The 10,395-nt window shown below is 44.7% G+C and overlaps 1 pseudogene; it reads left to right on the top strand.

Annotated features, from left to right (window-relative positions):
- Positions 1-1,017: 1,017 nt before the first annotated feature.
- LOC146189975 (uncharacterized) lies at positions 1,018-8,449 on the top strand (annotated as a pseudogene).
- Positions 8,450-10,395: the final 1,946 nt, after the last annotated feature.

The raw sequence follows: 10,395 nt of genomic DNA, 5'->3' as shown, positions 1-10,395 counted from the left end.
AGAATGTGAAGAAGCAATTTGTTGTACGATATGCTACTGCGAAAGGAAAGCTGCCATTACTTATACACAGTACTTCATAGACTTAGGCAATAGCACTTAGCGCATCTAATATTTCACAAGAAAATGTATTGCTTACAAAATGTATTGCTTCTTTTCTTTACGGTTGAAGAAGAAAACGGTAGTTTTGTCTTACAAAACAGTCCCAGCATCATTTATTCCCGTTTGAGCAAGCATACTTACTGTAAACAAAAAAGTAAAGTTCTTCAAAAAAGAGAACAAGATAGCTTGATTATTTTAAACTGTTTGGTTGTTAACATGTGTCAGTGGCATATGTGCACCTGGTAAGCTTTATGTCAGGGTATTTCCATCGTTGTAGTTTCGTAACGAAAAGAGAATTTAGGCAGCCGGCCTAAATTCTCCACATGGCCTCCAGTTGTCCGGATCTTTCTTTGGCACCATGTGGAGTCATCATCATCATCAGCCTGATTATACCCACTGCAGGGCGAAGGCCTCTCCCATATTTCTCCACTTAACCCGGTTCTGTGCTAGCTGCATCCACTTGACCCCTGCGAACTTCTTAATCTCATCCGCCCACCTAACTTTTTGCCGCCCCCTGCTACGCTTTCCTTCCCTTGGAATCCAGTTTGTTACCCTCAGCGACCATCGGTTATCCTCTCTTCGCACTACATGTCCTGCCCATGTCCATTTCTTCTTCTTAATTTCCACTAGAATGTCGGTAACTTGAGTTATTTCTCATACCCACTCTGCACGCTTTCTATCTCTTAATGTTACCCCTACCATTTTTCGTTCCATAGCCCTCTGGGTTGTCCTCAACTTAAGTAGAACTCTCTTGGTTAGCCTCCACGTTTCAGCCCCATAGGTGAGTACAGGCAAGATAAACTGTTGTATACTTTCCTCTTGAGCGATACCGGTAAGCTGCTAGTCATAATCTGCGAGTGCTTGCCAAATGCGCTCCATCCCAATTTTATTCTTCTTGTTGGGCATTTGGGCACCGCCATGTGGAGTGGCGATGCCCAAATGCTGGAGGAAGGGCGCACAATGCTGAGTTCAAGCATGTGTTCAAAACACAAGGCGAGCAACAGCGAAGCATTCTCCAGACAGGCGGCGAGGGTGAGCAAACACAGGTGGTCCAGAGGTCACGATGTGGTGGGTGACCGAGTGTTTCACAGGTGACTGTCTTGTGTGCGGCAATTCGCAATGTTGGGAAACTCGCCAAATATTTCCCTTACAGCGAAGCAGGGACGAGAGCTCTAATACCTGTCGCCGAAGAGGTAGAGAGTACGCCATTGCCGGAGAGTTTCGTGCGGAGAGCAATGAGGCGATGGGCCTGCATATCAACAGCGAGGTTGACGAAGCAGAGGAAATCAGCGCCAAGAACAGCTTGCGAGACACCGCCGTTGATGAAAATCTGGCGGAATGTCCGGCGTCATCCCAGGTTAGGTGTAAGAGACCGTTGGCCCTACATGCAGATGGGGGAGTTGTTTATGGCTTGGAGCGGGGAGGTCGGTTCGCTGGGACAGCGATCTGCCCAAGGTGCTTGTATTACGCTCATCTGTGCTCCCGTGTCAACGAGGAAGCGAACGTCAGTGATCTTTTCCGAAAGATAAAATAGGTACCACTGCCACCGTCAATGGTCGGTTGCAGCATTTCCCGACCAGGAGCGCGGGTGGGAGCACTTGCGGGCAGAGCTGCCGAAAATACGGTGGTACTAGCACACTGCCGAGGAGGAGGAGTCTTGCCGCGCTTCGAATGGTTGGAGTTCCTGCGAGGGGGCGGTGCCTGGAGTGGCGGCGGGACTGAAACCCCGGCGGAGAATGGCGTGGAAGGCGATGTGGTCATGGCTCTAACGCTTGAGTGCCTTGAGTAATCTGCAACACGGTCCGCGAGTTCAGCGAGCTTATCCAGAGCGACATCACCTGCAGCAGCGAGGGCGAGGACTATGTTTTGGGGAAGTCGCTGGAGAAACAACTCAAGTAGTAAACTGTCCGGCGCCGAGAGGGAGTCTCCAAGCAGCTGTTGCATGCGACGGAGGGGCTGCGAAGGTCGGCTATTGCCGAGTTCCGTAGCGGTGAGGAGCTGCTGGAGTCGGCTGCACTCGGAAGCTGATTTGCGGTCAACGATAGCCGCTTTCAACGTGTCAAAAGGTTTGGCCGTGCCTGGCGAGGCGATAATGCCCGCTAATTCCTCGGCGACGTCAGGAGGGAGGGAGGACACGAGATGGAGGAACTTCGTCGCCTGGCTGGTGATACGCCGCACATGGAAATGCGCCTCAATGTGGAGTAGCCAGGCACGAGAACTGTAAGGCCAAAATTGTGGCAGGTTGACTGGTTGAAACGGGGCCAACGAAACGTCGTTATGCCCAGCGTCTTGGGGCGAGTCGCCGGCTGTAGAGGGATTGAATATCATCCGCCCACCTAAGTTTCCGCCACCCCAGCTACATTTGTCTTCACTTGGTATCCAATATTTACCTTTATTGACCACTGATTATCACTCATTCGCACAGCATGACTTGTCCGTGCACATTTCGTCATCATCAGGCATCTCATTGTCGTTTTTTTCAGCACCTAGGGAGCTGAACCATGTTTCTTGAATTAAAAATCGTTTTCATTTTGTTTGAAGGCACTGGCGCCTCTGAACACCTCGTACAAGTACGAAAACAATGCAAGTGACACGAGTAGTTACATCGAAGTCTATAAAACTCTGTACGAGCTAGCGAGTAACGACTTTGTTTATCCCATAAAGGAGAGAGCATTGAAGTAGGAAAGGATGTTGTACACTGGGTAGGCCTTCGCTATCTTCTGAGCCTAATTCAAGACCTGTTTCTAAAGATCAGGCGCTGAGCTGTGCTGGGCAGCCTCGCGCTGCTACGTTTAATGACTATTACGGGATATTGGCAGAGGGTGGCGAGCACAGCCCCGCATTATGTGGTCAAAGTTAGCTCTGGTCAGGCAGAAAGGAAAAAAGAACAGGCTTTAGAGGGATAGATAGCTGGATGAATAAAGTGGCCCGATAAAGATGCTTAGAAACTTCATTAAATTTAATTAAAAGTGGTCAGGGCGCTACACTTCTGTGCCCAAGGATGCGTGACTGACTCCCGGCGGCGGCTGCCATTTCTCGATAAAGGCGGGAGTTAAGGCACCCGTCTGCTGTGCGAAGTTAGTGCACGTCTCGTTGGTATATTAGCCCCATAAACCAAACCTAACTAAATTTAACTTTCGAGAGGAGTTTGTACGGCACAAAGCTCTCAGCCACAGAAACGCAAATATCTAGACACGAAAGACAAGATTAAGCCATGTGTGAAGAAATAATGGAAGGTTTATTTTGTGGCCCTATCTCGCTTGGTGGCAAAATTTCAGTTCAGTTCAGTTCAGTCGTTCAGTCGTGTCCGACTCTTCGTGACCCTATGGACCATGTCACGCCACGCTTTTCGGTCTTTCTTCTATCTTCCTAACATCACATAACTTCATCTGCAGTGCCTCGAGGATGCCATCTATCCATCGCGTTCGCTGCCTACCCCTTCTCCGGCGATCCTCAACCTTTCCCAACATCAAATCTTTCTCCAGCGACTCCTCTCTTCTCATCAGATGACCAAAGTAGCTGAGCTTTAACTTTAGAATTTGACCCTCCAATGAGCAGTCAGGGTCTATGGTCGACAATATTGACTGATTTGATCTTCTGGCAGTCCAAGGAACTCTCAAGAGTCTTCGCCAGCACCACAATTCAAATGCGTCAATTCTTCGGCGGTCAGCCTTTTTCACAGTCCAACTCTCGCATCCATACATCACAACTGGAAAGACCATAGCACGAGTTATACGGATCTTGGTTGGCAGACTAATGTCTCTGCTCTTTACTAGGCGGTCAAGGCTAACCATTGCTCTCTTTCCCAGGAGCAGGTGTCTCCTAACTTCATGGCTGCAGTCTCCTTCCGAGGTGATCTTGGAGCCCAAGAAGAGAAAATCTGTCACAGCTTCCACTTCTTGTCCATTGATGCTCCAGGACTTGATAGGGCAAGACGCCATGATCTTTGTCTTTTTAATGTTTAGTTTAAGCCCAAACTTCTCACTCTCTTCTTGTACGCGCATCAGAAGTCTCTTGAGTTCCACTTCACTTTCTGCCATTAAAGTGGTATCATCCGCATAGCTAAGGTTGTTGATACGTTTTCCAGCAATCTTCACTCCAGCTGAAGACTCGTCCAGACCGGCCTTCCTCATGATGCACTCTGCATATAGGTTAAATAGGCAGGGCGACAGTAAGCAGCCTTGCCTCACTCCTTTCTCGATCGGAAACCAATCAGTAAGACCATGCCCAGTTCGGACTGTGGCCTCTTGCCCTTCATACAGGTTCCCGAGGAGACGGATGAGGTGAATTGGAACTCCCATCTCTTGGAGAGCTTGCCACAATCTGCTGTGATCTACGCAGTCAAACGCTTTCGCATAATCAATAAAGCAGAAGTAGATGGGTTTCTGGAACTCTCTTGTTTTTTTCCATGATCCAGCGAAGGCTGGCAATTTGGTCTCTAGCTCCTCTGCCCTTGCGAAACCCAGCTTGCACGTCCGGAAGCTCCCGATCCACATACTGCTGCAGCCTACCTTGGAGGATTTTCAACATCACCTTCTTAGCATGCGAAATAAGCGCGATCGTGCGGTAGTTGGAACAATCTTTGGCACTGCCTTTCTTTGGAATGGGGATGTAAACTGACTTCCTCCAATCCTGTGGCCACTGCAGGGTTGTCCAAATCTTTTGACATAATGTATGCAGAATGTTAACAGCGTCGTCATGGTTGAGGTTTTGATGCAACTCAGCTGGAATACCATCAATTCCGCTAGCTTTGTTCTTAGCAAGGCTGGCTAAGGCCCATTCAACTTCACTCTTCAGGATACCCGGCTAGAGATCAGTAATCACAACCGTCTTATGTTGGGTTTGCACATTCGGGTCCTTCTTGTGCAGTTCTTCTGTGTATTCTTGCCACCTCTTCTTTATCTCTGAGGCTTCGGTGAGGTCCTTGCCTCGTTTGTCCTTTATCACGCCCAGCTTAGCGCAGAAGCTTCCTTTGATATCTTTGATTGTCTTATACAGAGCTCTTGTGTTCCTTAATTGGCTGTTGTCCTCAACTGCTTAACACTGTATGTTCAGGAAGGCATTCTTATCTCTCCTTGCTATTTTCTGAAAATCCGCATTGAGAACCTTGTATCTTTCTCTTTCCCCCTTAAATTTTGCCATCCTCCTTTCCTCAGCTATTTGCAAAGCCTTTTCAGATAACCAATTTGCTTTCTTGCATTTCTTTTGCTTCGGAACCACCTTAGTAGCAATTTCTTGCATTTATCATTGTACAAATTTCAGGAAGAGCGGATTCGCATGAAGGAGCGCAGAGAAGCCGCCTTGAAATTCAGCTCAAATCCGCACAATTGGTCTCATCTAGTCATGGATGCTCTCAGGGAGCTGGCGGCCGAAGAAAGTGGTCCTGCTACGGCGACGCTGGCGCACGCTGGCCTCCTGGAGTCATTGCGAGACTTCGCCACTCATATTCACTTCTTTCAGGTAGGAACGTTGAAAGCTTTACAACTTTTGGACCACATGATGCCAAAGCAAAAGCATTAAAAACATTGAATTTGTTTTCTTTATAGTATGAGTTTGTCACACTCATATAATCGTTGCCAGATTGCTCCTAAACAAAAAAAAAACGGTGCATGAAATGTTTGAATGGTGCGATACAAGCAAGATGTTATCCCTTCTGTTGAAGGGCAGGTCGTGTCTACTAACAACTCTGTTTCGGGCTCAGAACAAAAGGGTGTATTTTTTGAAAACAAACTATTTGCATTAAAAGTAAATCTGTGGAATTATGGAGTCAAAAGCGGGGATAATTTCATTTCAGTTCGCATTTTCCGATTTCCAATTAAAGAATGTCGCTCGTCGAAATCTTCCCTGTCGCTAGGATCACTGGTAAAGGCAAAGAAACGCAAGCGACTGATTCATAATAAAGACACGGGTAGACACTTAATTATTCATGAAGCCTAAAAGAATTTGTGGGTTTAAGAGATTATGGCATCAGAGAAGACGACAATTACGGAAAGGTACGCAGAACTGCAGCATTGCAACTTTGCTCATTTTTAGGCTTTGAACATTGAGAGCCCAAATCAAAGTCATGTTTCTGGCGACTTTGCTTTCATTGAAAACGAAGGAAATATAATTTTTCGTTCCAGTCAGAACATTAATAAGTAAATAACGGTAGGTGCTCTTATATTGGCTTGAACTTTGTGTCAAACCTGCCGGCAAGCTGAATTTTTCATTCTCGCTGCGAAGCGACTCAGCTTTTGTATGGACAGTTGATGCAGTTGCTTGTGCTAATTTCCGTATCTCTGGTGTGATACTTGCTGAAATATTTCATTTCTAAAACGCAGGTGTTTTGACTTGCGTAAAAACGACGAGAGAATTCTAGACGCTTTAGTAACTGTAATAACAAAACTCTATATATTCCGCTCAGATAGTTGTTGGGGAAGTCATTATAGCATGCAGGTCATGGTTGGCGAATATTACTCCTTTGTCACTTGACGCCACCAAAACGTGCTGCCACACGTCTGTTTGTGTCATGTCCCACGTGCATTATGAATTTAATATCAATACCACACTTTTTTTTTCACTTTCTCTCCAAATAGTTTCTTTTCGGTCGAGGAGGTATACATTTCAAACGTTGTCGGTACGACAATTCAGTTAATTTTTACCTGACCCCTCTTTCAATAAGTGCCATCTGTTTTAAGGTCAAGTCAACTACAACATTAGGCAGGACATTTTGCTGCCAAGAATTCAATCAATAATGATCGATGAAAAGCCAAAGTAGAATTGTTTTTTTATTTCATTTCCTGTGCTAAATAGAGATGTTTTTTTTTTTAGTTATGTCAAACTGTTGTTCACAGTGACCTTACATGATCAACTCGTAGGTCACGCGACGCATAATGGAATCGGCCGGGATACCTGTCTCCATAAACGCTAACTCCTCTTCGTCAATTCATAAGGGGGCAAACTCGCGACTTAATAGTTTTAACTGGGTTCAGTGAGCGGTGGGAGGAGATGCGTGATACCGCTCTCTGGCGGGCTTCATTCGAAGCGCACTGTGAATTAAACACGCACCACCAGGAGAATGAGCTGTGGCACTCCGAGGACGACGACCGAAAGTAAGTTAGCATTGGAGCTCACATTTTCCATCAGGAAAAACAGTGAGCGGGTATTTTGCTGTAATTTTTTAAAGCACTGTAAAAGAGACTCGACTGAGGCTCGTAGGTACAAGTTTCTCTTCCAATAAATCAAGGGTGCCTTTGCAGTAGCAGCTGTTGACCCTTGTCAGCTTGACAACTTTGATGTTTGAAAAGCTAAAAGCTTTGAGGTTTGAAAACGAAATTGTGCCGAAAAAGATTTTACGGGGAGCAAAAGGAAGGCTCTCATTTAAATATATATATTTTTTTAATTTCACCATGGCACACGCACTTAGTTAACAATGAGATGCAAGCTGATCGGCTTCGAATCCAGACTGTACTTAACGCCCCAACCATTTAGTAAAATAAAATGCGACGACCACAAATCTGCATTTTAACGTCACAATTCAAACGCAGCAGGGCATACCTTCCCACAACCGATGTGTTACTAAAGTTGGTTCCTAAACGATGATGGTGTGCACTTCCGTAGCAGTTCGTATTTTCAAGCAGTGCTACTTCATATGTGTTATATTCTAAGCTGCTGGGTCATTTGTGCTTTTTTCTCTAACTGTAAGTCTTTATTCTCTGTAAAGTAAAATGACCCTGCGAAATACCCATTCAGACCTTCGTTCATGATCAAAAAAAGTAAATTGTTCGTAGTACTGCAATTGTATTTTCAAATATTTAGCGGTTCCGATGACCCCACACCAACTCCCTAAACGAAACTAAGGTACAATATCACTCTTGTAATAAAAGGTGAAGTTTTTCCGACATTACGGGCTCAGATTCGGTACTGAAACTCCACAACAATCATAGAGAGACAATAAATATTAACGGATAAACTGTCTGATTAGTATTTGGGAGCACTTCAATTTTTTACTGCATCGCATGTGATGGCAAATTATGGGCAACACTGCGCATTATTTATTACAATGATTAACTTGGTTTGCTTTTTTATTGTTTCCTTTCCTCCTGGCGCCAAGAGAACGGGAATGCAGCAGGGCCTTGGCTGAAATGGTGTGCGACAAAGTGTCACGAAAGCTGCAGAAAGACCTCAACGGTGTCGTTTCACCGGAAATGTGGTCCGTGAAGCCACAGTTCTACTTCGGTTTGCCCAAAGAATGGTTTGAGTGCGCAAGGAAAATGGCCGAAGTATTGGCCGAAGTGACTTCGAGTTCATATTGAGCGAGACATTTACATGAATTTGAGAGAGTCATTGTTGTGACAAAACTTTAACGTCATCAGGCTCGTACTGTATTATTGTGGCTTTGGCTGCAGCTCAATCTACGTGGCAGTTTTGTGATCTTTTTTTTTTTGTGCCGATAGGAATAAAACTTTTTTCTGCTATTTCTAGTTTCATTCATAAAGTTATTTGTTTTACAAATTTGGCATGCGTACCCAGCTCGCGTCTTTTGAAAAGACAAATTATAGAGTAAAATTTGTGTAGGCTTGTTCATTGAGCCACTTTGGAAACGCATGAGTTTTTACGCTTTCAGCAGCATGTCGCGAGTCATGAAATCTCTAACGACTGGTGAGTTGCTTTTACCTCTCTTCCCGGTATACATATCATTATTTCTAAATCTGTTCCGGCTGTTATAAAATATGCTTCTTTTACGCTAAATTGTCTTGGTGTCCTTTACATATTTCCATTTAAATTCTTAAGCTTTGGTTTAAGCTACCTTCAGTACAATAAAATTCGCGAGTAAATGAGCTGAACACCTTTTCCAAGTCTATCTGGTTAGAAGCCGTGTAAAGCACTGTTGCAGTTTACTATTTAGATGCAGAAGAGTGGGTCTTGCCGGTACATTGCCCCACCAATACCACTCTTCTAAAGTTTTAAAGCTGTTTGGATTAGGGAGGTAAGCGTCTCGGAGCGACCCACGCTGTGAGGGACAACGTACAAGAGGGTGCGGATAATTCTGACCAGGTGCAATGCTGTACCATACACTGAAGTTGCAGATAACTTAGACGCTTTGTCTTTCCTATTCATCAAAATGCGGCGGCCACGGCCTGAAACATGAAGAATTTCACTGCCTCTTATGAAACAACTTCAGCAGAGTGTCGGAGCAGCACCAAAAAAATTTTGCAGACCCTAGGTAGCAATGATAATTTGATTTTAAATTTGAATTACTTCGAAGTGGAGCGTACACGGTGACAGAGGTGTAAATTGCGCGCTATTGAAATAAAAACAAAGAATGCGCTAAACTGCCCATCGGGTGGTTCTCAGATAAACTCAATACGTTTAAGAGTCACATTTTTGTAAGCAGCTGGCTAAAAAATTGAGCGTAGCAGAATACACATTCAATTACGAATTTTCTACGTTAACCTGTATCCAGTTATTGTGGAACCTTTAAGCCTTTTCTAGCGTACATTTAACTTGTTCTTTACTCAAGTTCATGCCCTGAGTGCCTTATTATGATGCTTAATACTTGAGGTGTCATCTTTTTTACAACTGTTGGCGTTGCGAAGTTCTTGACATAAAAAAGAGATAACAAAGAAAGATGTCCATGCCGGTGATGCGCACTAATATCCTGTCCTGCTCGATTTTTCTGCATCGGAACAAATACCAGTGAAGTCTGCGGTTAGTATATTTGTTGATTCGCATTTGAAAGTGATCGAAAACTGAACCTCTGTTTTCTCGGTATGGCAGCCTTAGTAACCGCTTGCTTGCAGCGGAATACGAAGATAAAGAGAGTGTGCAAAACACCTTCCAGATGTCAAAGGAACGTTTAAAGTCCAGGTTGCATTTCAGAAGCTATTTGTACAATGGTTTCTGGAGATAGCCAAAGCGACAAGATAGAGTTAAACGGTGTTTCAGGCAGTGATCTTATCAGCTTGAAACTGTTGGGCAATTGTATGTGTGAGCAGAGCTTTTGTCGGCGTACTTAGCATGTGTGGCGCTTATCCTCAAATGTTTCGAGATTTCTAATAGGAGAGCTCCTACTGACTCCAACCAATTTCCTTCGTAAAATAACGCAACGGGATAAATATATCTGTTATGGTGTCAAACATTGAGCCTGCGAATACAGACGGGCGCGGGTTAGGACTGAACTCAAGAAACTGCTAATAAAGGTTCTGTTGCGCAAAGTCTTGCCAGCTAGGTGAACAAGTTATAGGATTATCACAGCATAGCTGTATTCCAATCGTCCTAGCGTATTAGCTCACGAGAGTAAAACGCTGAATGAAA

Source organism: Amblyomma maculatum, chromosome 5, assembly GCF_055883805.1.
Source record: "Amblyomma maculatum isolate TAMU_Amacu chromosome 5, ASM5588380v1, whole genome shotgun sequence".
In the NCBI taxonomy this organism is placed as follows: domain Eukaryota; kingdom Metazoa; phylum Arthropoda; class Arachnida; order Ixodida; family Ixodidae; genus Amblyomma; species Amblyomma maculatum.
This window is presented reverse-complemented; position numbering and strand designations above follow the sequence as displayed.